This window comes from Neolamprologus multifasciatus, chromosome 23 (genome assembly GCF_963576455.1).
Source record: "Neolamprologus multifasciatus chromosome 23, fNeoMul1.2, whole genome shotgun sequence".
Taxonomy (NCBI): domain Eukaryota; kingdom Metazoa; phylum Chordata; class Actinopteri; order Cichliformes; family Cichlidae; genus Neolamprologus; species Neolamprologus multifasciatus.
The window spans coordinates 35,934,215-35,950,729 of NC_140460.1; the positions used below are offsets into that span (position 1 = coordinate 35,934,215).

Consider the following 16,515-nt stretch of genomic DNA (forward strand, 5'->3'; position numbering starts at 1 on the left):
ATCGATAGTAGTGTTACTGCTTTTGCTCAGTAAATAGTTGCTGCTCAGATTATGTTGCTAGGAGTATGAATGGGTTATTTTTTTGCATAATAATTAATATCATAATATATTTTGATACATAAAGTATATAAAGTATGGATGCACAGTAGACTAGAACCAGACCGACAAAAGACTGATATCGATACCGATATTTGGTCATTTTAAAAATCCGATATTTCAGTATATCAGCCAATCAGTTTTTTTTTTCTTCTTTAGGAAACATAAAACATAAACAGATTTTTCTAACATTTGTTATGTGTATTTATTTATTAACTGGTTTATGCCAGTTAATCTGAGCCCTGCTCAGATCAGCTGGTTGTTGTGTTTATGGTGTTACAGACTAGCCTCTGTTGGAGGAAGTATGCAACATCAACACTCATAACATGATCGAAAGATGTTTCTCGTGTCTCTCCTTTGCTTTACTAATTTGTATTTATGAGTTATTATGAATGCAGATAATTGGAATCGGCCAATAATGTCAGCCCGCTGATAAAGCCATCAGGCACTACAGTGGACTGCTTCCTGAAGAGGAAGAACCATTAAAAAATGGTATCAAAGATGAAAAAAGCATGGATAAAAAGCAACTCTGGTTATACTGGACAGATTGTTTTTCTTTTTAATGCTGTTTCATTCACTAAGAGAACTTCTTTTTATATTATGACCTGTCTTCTCTAGACTAAACTTCAATGACTGAGAGCGCAAACACAAACAAGTAGGCCACATTACCAGTTGTCCTACATATTTTTGACAGTGTACAGCAACGTGTAGATGTAGGTCTGTGAGCCATTACGCACAACGGCAGTGACTCAGTCATCATCTATTTCATTTTTCACACCAGCGTTTATTCACGAACCATAACATTGTGCATCTTTAAATGGCAGAATTTGGATTGGATTTGATTATGGAGTGCAGTCTCGTATATATACTTAACCTGTTTTTGATTTGAAGAACGCAGCACAGAAATTTGAGCTTCTCTCCTGGCTACATCTGTAGAGGATTAAACATTATGTCAAGCTGCACAAACTCTTTGAATAAGGATGTTAAGCTCACATCACTACTTGCCTCAGATATCATGCTTCTCATTCCCACTTCCCCAGTGGATACATATGCAGGGCCTAATTTTCTTCTTGAGCAGCATCATCATCAAAATATGATTGGCCCACAGAGGCCCTCAGACGTCTATGAATTCTGTTTACATGCAGCCTCTTTCTGTCTGTTTTGGAAGGTTGTAATTCATCAATACTGTAATGCTGCATGACTGTTCTTCTCAACACATACTGACATTCAATATGATTTTATTTACACGAGGTAATAAAAATTAATCAACCAATGAAAAAACATTATTACTTGTTAAAAGGGTGAAACAACATCTAGGAATGCAGATGACAAAGGCGCCGCTTTTCCCTGTAGTCTTCTTAAAGGTTAGCATTTGTCTCACCCTCCTCGTCCTCTTTACCTCATTCCTTCACTCTTAAGCTAGTACACATCGTTTGGAAGCATAAAAAAAACTGTAGCGAGCTTCAAACACTTCCAGTCAAAGAAAATTCTTTCATCATTTCCCAGCCAAGCGCTGCACTTTCTCTCGACTGCTTGTAGACCTTTCATGCGATCATGCAGAGACTGGGGTTGAGGTGGGTGGGATATGGGTAGTGTTTGGGGGCCCAGTGGGGGTCTGCCAATGGTGCAGTTTGTTTTCTTTGGTTTGATCTGCGATGCCAGAGACTTATTTGTACTCATTTCTGTAATTGGTTTCATTAGATTCGTGAGGCTAATTATAAGTTTACCATCGCCTATAAACTAAAGTTGCATCGGCGTTTGCGTAACAGCTTTGGAGCGTTAAGTGTAAAGCAAATTTGTTTTAAGTGTCCAGTCCATTTCTGTGACAAAACTTTGAAGAAATAGCCAAAGACGAGAATTACACAAGTCATCCATTTCTTTTTGCACTGCAACAGTTCCTCCTCCTTAAACTGCTCTTCGTTGTTTCACTGTCACCGATCAATTCACTGCTTTTGTTCGGTTTGCTCGGCCACGTGAGACGAGGCCATTCAGACGAGCTTTATAGTACACATGCATCACGAGTAAACAGTGGCTCCCTGAAAAGAATTACCATTTTGAGCTGTCAGATGTAGGCCAGGAGGACGATAAAAATACCTGCAAACCAGACTCAACGCAACTATTTATTTTTAGAACCTGGGTTCAGTTACTTTTTTTTCGTACTCGCATAAGGCTGGAAAGAAATCCGTTACAGGAACCAGGTCCAAGTGGTACTGTGCTATAGGTCACTAAAAATGTGTCTTTTAACGCTATTTTTAAGACGTTTTGCGAACACGGCTCAACACTTCTGTTAGCGAGCCAGTGTTACACAAGCCCGAACAGTCGAGCGGTGCCGTGCAGTTTGGAAAAAATGGACTCCTGGGGCTGACATGACACGGAGATTTGACTGTCAGAGAACTCAACGTGCGTGGTGCACAAATTGTCTGGTCCCTCTTTGTTTAGTTCAACGGGGGTTCATTGTGACTTTGCAACACCCGATGTGTTGCTTTCCCTCGCGTGCTGAAAGAGACGTACTCTTGCCTCTTTGTGCCTAAACAATACTTCAAGCTGATCTGTGTTCAACAGACTGCGAGGGAGCCAAGCTGCTGTCACATCCGAGAACTCTGTCGACTTGTAGGAATCACTCACCCATATTTGGCTGGTGGCCTTGGGGGAAAAAAAAGAAAAAGCATCTTATATTAATGTGCATTGTGCTTTACCAAAAAATAAAGCCTAAAAATAATTTCTTTAAACATTTTGGTATAGAAAATTAATGTAACTGCTCCCTTGAAAGCAGGAGCGCTGTGGATTCTGTTTATCACATTCAAACTTAACGTCAAGTCGTATCCCATTAAATCTCCTCTGGGGAGCTGGACTGAATTGGAGATGAGCGGTGAATTATGCATCGGCTGCATGGTGACATCATCTCCAAAAACACATGCCCATGCATCATCTCTGCATGAGATGAAAGAGGTTATGTCCTTTTTTTTGCTGCAAACTTTGCAACTGGAGAAAGGGAAGAATGCAACTTGCTCTTTGTGAAAGTTGCACATGAAACGAGTGGTCTGTGTCATTACTCAAGCATGGGAACAAATAAAAACAGGCACTATTTGCTCAATAGTCACGCTTTGTTAATCTGCGCGGTAGGTTATAATAACTTTGTCATGTTGAGATGTTCTCCGCTCGGTCCTTTTTAGCACTCCCCGTTTGGTAGGCAGTAATTGGAGAAGGGCTTCGAGGCTTCCTCCAGTGACCTCATTACCCCAATTAAATCTGTAGCCTTCTCTGAAAACAGTGCATCTCGCAAAGATTATCACTCCCAGTCCAAATGAGGTTGAAGCAGCCGAGGAAGCAGGGCTGGGACATATGGTCGGGCTTTTTTACATTTTCTTGCAGTGAGGTTCTTCCTTTTTTTCTGCTCATTTAGAAGGATATTCTTCTTACATTTGAAATAAAAATTAGTTTAGGATGTTTGGAACATCATCATTGTTCATCTAGAAGTGTTGCTTCAAAGTTCTTCCAGCGTTATTCTTCAGACCTGTACGTTGGAAATGCCGGTCAGGGCCATTGCTACCAGTGTGTTTGTCATCTAACAAAAGTTTGTCGTGTAACTCTAAACCTGATGAAAAATACTGACTGGGATCTGTATTTACAACTCAGTTTACAGTAAAGAAAATCACTATTTAATACTTGTAATGAGTGGAAGGGGGAATGATTCCGTCTTCTTTTTTTAAAAACAGTTTTCACCTTATTTTCTTATGACTGTAATCAAACGCATCTGAGTAATTTTGAGTTTTATAGAAATTTCCAACACTCAGTACTCACTTGGGACCACTTTTCATCGCTTCGACTGTTAATGCACTGGTCATTTTTCGAATATGCCAGGTAGAATTCCAGGGTAGCATCTTCTCAGAATCATTTCCCGTAAATCCTCTTCCAAGAATCACCTTCCCAGAAGACATGAGATTGTGCAGAGAAACAATATTTATAGACCATCATTTTACTTTTGTTTTTGACTGAGCTTTTAGCTGGAGTTTGAGCAAGTCTCAAGCTACACAGTGAGAGAAATGATGATGCTCTCAGTTAGAATAAACCCTTTTCTCTTTTAGAAAGCTTTTTCCTCTCATCAACAGTAGACTTATCTACAGAAGCTTGTTTCCAGCACTGAAAAAAAAAGTTACCATTCATATCTCAAGGCTAAAAGGGCAGGTGGCTAATGGCCAGTGTAGGGCGTCTAAAAATTTTGAGTTAACAGTTGAAATTTTCTCTGCCAGTCAGGAAGCTCTGTGAAAGTACATAATTTCCTTGTTACCTGGAAGCAGAAGGCATCAGCTGTCCAACAGTTCAACATGAACGCAATTTATGATTCAAGGAAAGCACGTCTTTCGCAGAGCTAACTTGAAATTTTGAGTTATGGATGGTATTGTTTTTTCAGTGCCAGACTCAAGCTTCCATACTTCTATATTTCAGTTGTTACTGACGTGATAGCAGCAGAGAATGTTTGGCTACAGTCTCGTGGCAACTCTTTCAGTTGTTTAGGGACTTCAGATGTCTATCTGACTGCTGATTGATCCTACATGGGTAATCGGTGCTTTAGACTGTGTCAACGGGGGGTCTGCACAAAGGGAGATCGTCCAGAATTTCCAACAACTCTTACCTGGGAATAGGAACTACAGAAATCACTGCTCTTATGAACAATGGAAGGCAATCATCACAAGCAATTAATACATGCACAGGTTGGACCCCTTCAGAAACCCATAAGAGCTGCTATAATTCTAGCATAGCATAGATTCAGTAAGGTGCTGAAAAAGTTTTTCAGATATTTTAGCCTATACTGATATGATAGAATCACACAGTTGCTCCAGATTGGGTGAATACAAGTCTTATTCACTTAATCTATCACACACACACCACTAGATACATCAAGGGCACCAGAGTTCAGTATCTTGCTCAAGGACACTTCAGCATGTGGATTGGAGGAGCTAGGAATCGATCCCCAACCTTCTGATTGATAGACAACTGGCTGTATAGAGCCATAGCCACCCAAATACAGCACCTGGTATTCCCAATTAGTCTCCCAGCTAAGTGTTAATACAGCCCAACTCTACTTGGCTTTCTAGATCAGACAAGATTAGAGATTCTCAGGGTGGTATGGCCATAATCCCGCACATTCCACCACATCCCAAATGTATGCAACTGGACTGAGATCTGGTAAATGCTAACATGACCAGTCTCAATGATATGTTCAAGACTCGTCAGACGAGACAATGTTTGTTGAATCTTCTAGTTGCCTCTGTGAATGGTAACCTTAGCTTCCTGTTCTTAGCTGTGGCCGGTGTGGTTTTCTGCTGCTGAAGCCCATCTGCTTCAAGGTCAATATGTGATTGTCATGTTTGTTGTGTGGCAGGCAAGAGATTGGACCCAAATGCAGGACTCTTAGGACACAGAGGGATGAACTAAAGGAGGCAGCTTGTGCTGTGAAAAACTCGAATACAGGAAACAAGAAACAAAGCATAATAACTAGAAGCTAGCAAACTAAGGTCTAAACTAGGAGCTATGGCTATAGCATTGAAGACTGAGGACTAAAATACACGGGCAGTATAGCAAGAGGGTGGCGAACAGGTGGAAACACAGCTGGGACTAAACAGACATAAAGAGACAGGAGGAAGCAAAATTAGATGCCTTGACATAGGATAAGGAGTATCAAAATAAAACAGGAAGTATGAGACATAAGCAGACTTAACACGAGACGTGGAAACATGACAGGCTCAGAACCAAGCACACAACACTAAGGGAGGAGAACGGGAAAACCAAACCTTCACTAGAGACAAGACACCAGGAATACAGGAGACAGTTATACACTCAGAGATGCTCTTCTGCAAACCTCGTTTGTAATGAGTGGCTATTTAAGTTACTGTTGCACTCCTATCAGCTCCAAGCAGTTTGACCGTTTGACCCCACTGGATATTTTCTCATTTTTGGACCAATTCCTATAAAGCCAGTGACATTAAAGATTGTACATGTGATCCTATAAGAAGAAACTGAACATACTCCTTTTAAAGTATTCCGCTTCAAGATATGATTGAGATTTTACTGCTTTTTATTTACTGGAAATATTTTACTTCGTTGAAAGGATTCACTAGTCTGAGAGTTTTTTTAATGAAGAATTTTGTTCAAAAATGCACAAAAAAAACTTCAGATTTTGAGTTTAAACAAATCCCTCAAAGTTTCGCAGCAGTTTCTGATTCCATGTTTTTGAAATAAAAGTTTTATAAACAGAGTTGTATTTCCATGTAGCTTATCATTTAATACAAACACGTGACAAGTATTTCCATCAGTAGATGTGTCATTTTTAATTGGAGCAGTGTAAAGCTTCATACCGACGCTATCAAGAGGAACTGTATTTTGAGAGACTTGGAAACCAGCTCTGCTTTGTGCTCTGTGAAGTTTTTGAGTGTGTGAACTGGGATTTGATCATTATCCTTAAAGCTATTTAACCTGTAGATGAGCAAAACTGAACAAACGTAGTAAGGAGAAGTTTAACGAGTCTACATTACGACTCATAAGAGAGATGAGTCTTTGGTTTATCTGCGAAATTATTGTATCACCAGTCCACTGATATTCCAGGCTCTCACCCAAATCCTCACATTGGCAGCAAACAATCAACCCTCTCTAGACACTAAGTCCTCAAAGTTGCACACTAACCGGTTGAGTTGAGGGCATTTGCGGACGCAAACCTCGAATAGAAGTTGGGTGAATCAATGCAGTGTTTGTCCACTTCTTCGCTCATTAAGGAGCCTCTATTCACATCAGGATCTGGATATGACAAAGAAAGCTCACAAGTGCACACTTTCAGTCCGAGAAGGGTGGTTTTTCTCCTCCTCAAAGCCCTCCCCTCATCGAAATTCGCCTCACAGAAGTGCAGTGCCAGAGGCCAAAGTCTTGACAGGGGTAGCCCAGTGAGGGGGAAATCAAACGAGTCCCTTTTTTTGTGACTGCCTGGCCGACAGGGAGGCCTGCTTACCTACAAGTCCTTAATCTGAATCCCACCCTTGCAGTTCTGGAAGGATGGCGGGGTAGCTCTACTGTCTATCCATCATCTTTAGTGATTCAGGGTTTTGTCTGTTACCCGTTTGGATTGGAGTGGTTATTCATAAATACCAGTAATACCTGAGCTGCACAGATGGAAATCCTTTCAGGCTTTTCAGCAGACTTGTCACATTCATCTCAGTTTACTGTTAATATTGAGCAGCAGAAAGATGGTGATAAATATTGATACAGTGGAATGAATACTGATGTCAGATGTAGATATATCACATTGTGATAAAAACTGAGACACCTCTTTATATATTTTGTTGTATTTAAGAGCGTGTTTTTAATAGTCAGTGTAATGAAAACTGGAAACATGATTGCCTACAGAAGTCTACCAGAAGCAGACAAGAAAAAAATAACTGGCTTGGTGGTAATAGGCACAGCATGTATAGCACCTTCTGCTGGAAATGAAGATATGGTTTGTGTTAGGTCATGCGTAGCTACTGTGCATAATTAACTAAGATTTCGGCAAAGATTTCTGTCTTTAACCGTTTTAAATTATTCTGCATTACTAATCTTACAGTCGTGGATATAAATTTCCTAAAAAGGAAAAAAGAAGCAGAGGACTTTTACTTCTTCATCCTTTTGCAAAAACTGTAAAGTCAAAATCTACTTTTCAAAGTTTGAAATCATTTCCTCATGACAGGCTCTGATTTTCTGACATGTTCAAGAAAATGCTTTCTCTAAATTCACAGGAAATATACTCTCATTTTAGGTTGCAGAGAAATGAGCTGTGCTAATATTCTTTTTGCATTTTTTCTTAAATATTCATGTGGAAATAATATTCACTGATTTTCCCCATATCATGGTGGTCATTTAATCAGCTACCAACGACCAATATTAGACACTAATATTAAACATTTGCCCTTCAGTGACTTGCTAAAGACAGCATTTTTATAGTGCATTTCAGAGCTTTTCTGTTATTTCCATTGGGCGGCAGTGCGTCTATCCTCAAACTTGAGCTTCACTGCATTATCCGTCTGCCTGCGCACTCTACTCACAGCATAAGCCGGCGAAAAAAGTACTCTCTCCACATTTGTGTTTGTTTGTCGAAGCAGGCGCATAATGAGGATGATTATCCTCCCGTGCGTATTTTGGTGAGCTTCTGCCAGTGCGCCATGTGGAGGATGAGGACTCCAGAGGACCGCAGGTCTGAGAGAAAGCAAATGTCAAGGCAGACAAAATAAGAGAAAATAAGAGTTGTTCTTCAAAATAAAAGCAACTCTGGGGAAAGGGAAAGTGTCGAACTTGCTCTCGATCACAATAACGAGGAAAGAGGGGAAGAAATGGGCAGAGGGTGCAGTTCCACTGGATCTGGTGCTGCTTCTTATTAATGCAAATACACTGTGACACAGTGTATGGAGCCTTTAGCTACACCTCACAATTCTTACTTAGACCCACGTGGGTCATTCAGCCAGCCCTCCTTCTTTTTTTAACCGCCAGTGCGCGCTCGACTTTTATGTTGAAGGGAAATCTCGTCGTGTCCTGTGCTGCTTGGGTTCAATTATGCTCACTTGACGCATCTGGTGTCGGTACAGCGACACTGAGAGAGAGAGAGAGAGAGAGAGAGAGAGAGAGAGAGAGGAGGCTTCTGGTGTGCCTTTTTTTCTGCACATCACTTTGGAAATCCGCTCTCGCGCAGTCGTGCTTAAAGCTGAAAGCTCACCTGCCGGGCTTCCGTGGCCGTGAGCCGCCGTGCAGCTGATTTAACAGGATAACCAGACTAATTGCCTCTCCCGATCTTGCCCTTGATTGATTTCCGTCGAACATTCCTCCAATCACTGTCATGATTTTCTTCTTTCCTGCTGTTTGAAAGTGACCGGCTGCAGGTGTTTTGTTTTTTCTTTTCTTTTTTTTTGGTTTTATTTTTGCGCTCCAATTTGCGCCAGCGAGGACTGGCAATATGTAATTTGGGGACAGACATTGCGTTTTTCTTTTTTTTCTTTTTGGAGAAGTGGACTATCTCTCTCCTGGAATTTCTTATTGTATTCTATATTTTTAAACCCTTTCTGCTTTACTCTGTCGACCGGAGCAGATTCGGATACACCGTGATGGTGTGGGGCTATTAGAACTAACCACAAAGTGTACGCCATCATTTGGAAACTGCTTGTTGGTAAGTTAAATGCAATTGTTTCTTTGGCCAAAGTTGGACCATGCTGCCCCCCGTGGATCTGTTTAAACCCACGATTCGTTTTTGTCACTGACATTTTCATGTTCTGTGCGCGCACACGATCCTCCTGCCTATCCACCACCTTTAATAAACGGAATCCCAACACGCAGCGCTTAAATGCGCATTTTTGGATAGAACGCATTTGTCCCGCTGTTACGCGTAAATCCCAGAGGCTCCTTTTTTTTTTTAATCTTTAGAGCCTCCGGCTGCAGTACGGCAGTAGAAGTGGACCGCTGAAAGTCTTCTTCTGTATCCTTCATTCAAAACGTAACTATCCGAGCGGATTAGTCCGTCAGCGCGCACCAACTGTTCTTTTTACGCATTCTTCTTCTCTCTCTTTTCCCCTCCTTCTCGACGTTAATTGTGTAACACTGTGCGCATTTGCACATCTCTCCGGTGCGTCAGCATGCGTGCGTGTTTTGTGTACGTGCGCCTGTGAAAGTAAGAGAGCACGATCGTGTGTTGGTGGAGGGGGGAAATAACGTGTGCCAGAGAGAGGAGGGATGGGAGAAGAACCCAGCCGTAGTTATATTTCACATTATTTCTGCTGAGTGGTTGCTTGGCAAGTCAGCTCTCTCTGTGCTTCTCCTCTTTTTGCCTGCTTCCCTCCTCTGGGTGGATGGATGATGGTTTATGGTTTTCCAGATAAATGTCTGAAGCTCCAGTCTGGCTCTGACCAGAGTGGTGCTGGTCGTGGTGGTTTGGCTTTTACCCACTGAACATATTTGAGAATCAGGAAAGTGATACTGATGTAAAAGTTAGAACAGATGCTGGCTTAAAAAATGAATAAAATCCATACTCCCTCATCACTCTCTACAGATGAGTGACAGAAGGCTCTGTAGCCTTACAAGCTGTATGTCACCATTTTTTTTTCATCAAGTAACAACTGCTGCAGCCATGCTTTTTTTTTCTTTTTTTCTTTGCAAAACCATAGCACGCCATAGCCCACAGGCAGTGTAATCCTTACTTCCAGACAGCTCCTCAGTCTTGCAAAGGCATTTTCTAATTCTGTTAATAGTATCATTGCTTGCTCCAAAACCTCCTTGCATCATGATTTGTTCATAATCTTTCCCCTTCAGTTTCTCCTAAACGCGCCGGCTCATGTCTTCCTTTGCCTTGTGCTATTATTTTATTATTATTATTTTTAAATCCCGACATATGGGGTTAATCTTGACCACGAGCGCAACCAGTAGCACATGAATTAATAGGTAAGTGGCAGCAGCCACTTAACAGAAGCCCTGCAGCTACATATTGAGCTGAGTCAAGTGCTTTCACACCGAAATTGATTTAGACAGAGATTATGTCATCCAGCGTTACCACTTTTTTCTCCTTTTTTTTTTTTAAATGCTGGTCAAGTTTACCCAGCAGCACTGAGCTCCTCTTCTGACGAATCAAGTGTAGCTTTAAAGGATATGGTAATGAAGTGATTGAAGATGTTGTTTTCATTACTTGGAATCCTTCATCAGGACTGAATTACCAGGTCAGCCGATTCAAGGTGCACAGGCCACAGCGAACATGAGTTTTTCAGTACAAATAATTGTATTTACATCCCACTGATTCATAAAAATGAACCTTTAACATGTTTAATTATCTTATCTAACATTTTTAACCCATATCCTGCAAGTACCACCGATCTAGCAATAAAACGAGGTAAAAACGAGCCCCAACGTGCATTTTGAAATGCCACCTGATCCCATTTAGCTTCCCCTTCTCTCTCTGCTCGACAGGAGAATCTGAAACCATTGCAACTTTTTTTCCCCCTCTCCTTCCCGTCTTGATTGATACTTTTAATTTTCAAGGAGCTGTCACCGAGGCCTATTGGCCTTGGCTTTGCAATCAAGAGGCAGACAGTCAAAGGCTTTCAAATGAAAGAGTTCATTAATGCGGTGGGAAATAAGAGTTGTCTCACTGTAGAGTATTGGCTCTGTGGTAAGACTGATTGGAGCAATTGATGAGGATTTGTGAGCAGGAATGCTGGTGTGGAAGCTGAGAGCGGGCCACCTCAATCATGGCTGCTAAATGACATTAATAGGACTCGAGGGGAAATGGAAATACTGAGAGGCGATCCAGCTTGCGTATTTATGCCCGCGTGCGACCGCGTGCATACGTTCAAATATCACAGCTGGAGCTCGAACAACCTTCCATTCCTGCTAAAGTTATTAGCTGCTGTGGAATCCAAGAAGATGTGGGCTACATGCATAACAGACGAGCCCTCGGTTAAATCTTTCTCAAAATCCAATTCCCCTCGAGATGAGATTCCTCTTTCCCCGCGCCTTGTTCCATTTTCCGTCGCAATCATTGGGCATCGATCTGATTCAGAGCTATTTATTTTTGTTGCCGCCGTCACATCATGAATTGACAAGTATGGTAGATCAGGTAGATAACAGAGTGTCTGGGCATGGTGCTTCGCCCATTTCAAGAAGAATCATGACTTGTGACTACAAGAGAAAATCTGCCTTCGAAGCAGTTAGATGTGGCTAATTTGGTTTGTGAACCTGAGGGACAGTAAAAACTGGTAGTATCTACTTTACATGTAAAGGCCTTAAAGTATCTCTATATAATGTAATAACTCTATATAATGTCTCCTCTTTCCATAATGGAAATTATTTGGAGATACTTGATTTCCTTGTTTGGAATTTTTTTCTGAAACCATGGAGCTTTTTGCAGATTAATTCAACTAATGTGCTTAGAAAGAAATCAGCCACGAGAGCTAGTATCTGTAATTTTATTGCAGTATCGAGGCCAAATATATTGGTTTCATGCACAATGGCTTGATTAATATGTTAGTTAATTAGTATATTCGTTTAACAGAGATATAATTAGAGCATGCAGTGACAGTCACCGGTTCTCAGTGATGAAGGTTTGCAGTGCGAATGAGGTCATAGCAGCTTGGAGATGGACTGCGGCATCATCAGAACTCCCATTGACCTTATATGGCCTTTTTAGACCTTTTATACCCCAAATAGTCGTGATTTTGACTGTGTCTGTGCTTGATAAATACAGTCACTGGAAGCCTTAAGATTTGTTCATTGCTCGGTTCTACTTGTGGGTGGGCTTCAATCAAATAAACATGTTTCTTAGAATAACAGCAGAGTGACTGGTTGTGAAAAAAACTTTTTTTTAACATGTTTTACTACTTTTGTAAATGGAAAGTTCATTAAAGGGGGCATATTATCGGTTTCCTTAACTTCTGTAATCTCAGCCAGAGGATCAGATTTCAGACTGCTCTAAATGCTCATTTTAAGGCAGTTTTTAATACTCTTGGCTCTGTGTGATGTCAGAGAGAGTGCATCTACCTAATATACTAATCTCAGGCGCACAATTTGGGCTGTTTAAACCCTAGGGACTGTTTTTGCCCTGGTGGATGGCAGTGCGCACCGAAAGCGGTGTTACATCCGGTGGTGAAGTCGAGCTAAGATGTCGTTTTAGCTGCTCTTACGTAGATTCAACCTTTGTAACATCATGTGTATAGTTGTGTCAGTTTCTACCGCCACTGCAATAATGTATCAGTGCAGAATCTTAAATTCAACTCAAAAGGAGACTTTCTGGTGAAAACTTCCACAACAAAAAAACCTCTTCAATTTCTTTTCTTCCAGTTTTGATGTCTTCTACTCTTGTACCGATGCGGCGGTTTTGTCTAAACGGTGACTGACACCTATCGTTTGGCAGAATACTGCAGTGAGCACGCGCTCTGCGCCACTATAAATGGCGGCATGGCTGTGCAACCACCATTAAAATGGTCCCTATAAGTGGTGAGGAGTGGGAGCTACAAAGCCTGCTATAGACAGTTAGAACTGAGGGGCGGCATCAAGGCCCAGTATTAGAGAAAGATCTAATACTTTTAAATATTATTCATGCAGACCTGCTTGAGTGCAACCCAAGAATGAAAAATAATGAGCTGGAAATGAGGATAACAGGTCTCCTCTTAAATCTGATAATTCTTTTCAAGAAAGGGAGTTTTGATGGGTTCCAGCTTATTATGTAGTGATGTAGTTTGATGCCCTTGGTTTGGATCATAATAGTTGATGCTGGAAAATCAGTGAGCAGAACTTCTTGGTGTTATACTTGAAATCTGCAAATCCAAATCTTTTGATTTGTGAAATTTTACAGAGTAACTGTTTACTACTTACTGTAATTAAAAACAAAAACAAAACACTGTCCTACGACATAATATTTGTCATCACCTGGCTGGTGGATCGCAGTTCTGCTACATCTGTTCTGGAGCACAGCAGTCCACGGTTGGCATCATTTTATACGGTTGAGTAACCGTCATCATGTAGGTTACGTGAGGCCAGATCAAAGAGTTTGAGCGTGCAGTGCTCTCGTTTTTGTCTCCAAATAGTTTCCATGCAAAGAAAATCACCGTTTGAGTCCACAGTCGCATGAGGATGGCAGACCAGACTGTATGGAAAAATAAATGGTCTTCAGAATTGGGTCCCGCATTCACTTCATGGCAGTTGAGCCCTGGGCGGGCCCTTTCCTGCTGTTACTCAGCAGAGAGGTCTCATAAACAATGGACTTGCTTGCAAATCATTTTCATGGCCACCCATTTTTTTCTTTTTTAGACCTTTATCTGAATGCCTTCATGTGTGGATGTGAATTGAGCTGAGTGTCTGCCTCTGCCATGCTAGCTTTATTTACTTTCTGCATTTCGAACAGAAAAATGCCTCCATAAAAGGATGGTAATGGCATCATCTCTAGCTGTCTCTTTGCATTGCTCTTAAAAAAAAAACAAACCCACACACATACACATGAAGCTGTCCTGCATTTGTGTGCTTCTATCAATGGTGGTGGGGGCGGAATCAAAGAATAAAGCTGACCCGAATCAAATGAAATCTGAAAGTGTTTATTTCCCCATTTGTTACAGCAGAAAATAAAAGAACTTGGGGTCAGCCACAGTGTAGCATGCCCCCGAGCTAAAATGTTGCGCTGGTCAATTGTTACATGGGTAAAATGGAAAGGAGGCAGCAAAATAGTCGCGTTGCACTTTCTCTGATGAAACGGCCATCCGAGGCGTGATCAGTTACCTCAATATACGGTATTTTTCTTTGCTAAAGGCAACTGACGTTGAAAATGAATGTTTTTTCCCCCCACTTTTTAATCAGCACTAGAATGAGAAGCCTATTGCTATAAGCAAGAGGACAGAATTATTATCCTTTCTTTTCAGCCCCACTGTCATCGCGCCATGTCTGGAGGTGATCCTCTGAGACCCACCCAGCCTAGAAAGATGAAGTTGATGTGTTTTAGATAGCTTTTAGAGAGATGTGGATAGAGGATGGAAATTGCATGCCAAGGGAAGCAAAATGAGCAATTTTTCCTCCCATTTCCCTTCGTCTCTTCATAGGATCTGTGCTTACTCATTCATGAAGGCTTTGTTGTGACACTCCATACATTGGTGTGGCGATAAAAACAAAAAAGTCGTACAGGATGCCATTTGGGAGGAGAAAAAAAGGAAGCCAGGCTGCATTATTTTGCAGGATAAATGCATACCAGAAGAGAAATGGCTCTTTAATGTTATCAAAACACTATCACAACTAGCAATCTGTATTCACATTTTGACCTGCACTCTTAAGTGGCTGGTGTCGAGATATTCAGAGCATTTTCACAAACCAATTTAGGACGGTCTCAGCAACAGCAGCAACGAAAGAAAATACTCATGCTATAATATACAGCAGCTACTCAAGTGGGAGCCGTGGCCTATTTGCATACTCCGTATAAATGCACACATGGCTACCCCCTCGGTAGGAACGCTGAGAGTGTTTGCGCCAAATTCTCCCCTCTGAGCCAGGCGGGAGCTTAAATAGAACAGCTACGTCTAGGGATTAACAGTGAGTGAAATCAAGGAGCGCTTCATTAGCAGTTCTTCATTAGCCACTTCACACGAGACCTGGGGCAACATTGTATTTACAGCTAATTTTAAACCGATATCTCAAGCTGAGGGCAACACGTGCGCGGTGAACTTTCTTAGGATCAATTTGGGTGTTTTTCGCTTGGTGTTGAGGTTATTCATTTTTAAGTGTAAAATTCCAGCGCTACAATGTTGTTACATTAAACATCGTGATGTGATATTACACCTGCCGCTGAGCTCACAACATGGCATTCATACTATTAATTAAACCACTGAGTGTTTGTTATATAAAAGTAATTAAAGGATGGGGTTAAACTGGGTCAAACCCACTGGAGCTGAGTTCCTGACATGCCAGAGATCAGTTCTGTTTCCTTCATTATTTTACCATTACAAAGCCACTCGTACCGCAACAAACAAATACAGAATGTCACCCATTTTTTGGGGGGGATTTCTTTTTTAAAACACCTCTAGTTACTCAGATGTATGTGATTATCAATCCAGTGCTGTGCAAAAGTCTTCATTTCTTTGTATTTTGCTAGGAAAATAGGAATCAGTGTTACTGTGTTAAGGCAAAAACACAGTTTTTGTAATTATAATGAGCTTGAACGTCAATATTTGGTATGACCACCTTTATTCCTTAACACAGGTTGAACTGAAAGAAGCTTTCTTGTCATTTCTTTAAGTCATCTTCAGGAATAGTTTTTGGGTTTCAGTCCAGTTCTTGTGTCATTTGCAATACCTCAACCTGTCCCGTTTCCCATGTTTCAGAAATGCTTTTGAATTTTGATAAGGACCCATGTACTGTGAGCAGTAAATGGATCAACTGAAGGGCTAGATGCATGTCCTTGGTCCTGTCTCAGGTCTTTGCTGGATTTTTGTCCTGACGCTGTCAATCCGTGTTATCGTCTTTTGCATCGTTCATAGATTCGACTAAAGTAAATGGGAACATAAGATGTGTTTTTGCAACAGGCAACTAATAACAAAGTGCATAAAGATGATATTTAAATTTAATTCTGTGCTAAGTTGTCTGTCATGTGTAGACATATCAATGATTCATTGAGTTAAGTGTCTGTTTTATGCTTGAATGAATCATAGATCTAGGTTAAGTGGCTTAACAAACAACAAACATTCCTCTGAAAATGATCAGGCACAAAGACTGAGCTGAAAGTGAGTAGAAAAACAGCTAATGGCCAAAGAAAAACTTTGAAAGACCTTCAGAAAGCCTGGAAAACCATTTTTAAGGCCACCAAAAAAGACAAGACAGTTTGGCTTCTTGGAAGCAAAATATAAAGAAATCGGGGATGACTCAAGACTCTCGTACGTTAGTGTACTT

General features: G+C 41.0%; 1 protein-coding gene across 3 annotated transcripts in view; it reads left to right on the plus strand.

Moving 5' to 3' along the window:
* The first annotated feature begins 8,722 nt into the window (after positions 1-8,722).
* The window catches only part of LOC146492085 (interleukin-1 receptor accessory protein-like 1-B), a 338,383-nt gene continuing 330,590 nt past the window's right edge, over positions 8,723-16,515 (plus strand). For 2 of the 3 annotated variants that reach the window (XM_085152263.1, XM_085152265.1), the window contains exon 1: positions 8,723-9,277. The gene's annotated coding sequence lies outside the window, so the exon portion shown is untranslated. The remainder of the gene's footprint in view (positions 9,278-16,515) is intronic. The other variant, XM_085152264.1, reaches the window with a different exon arrangement.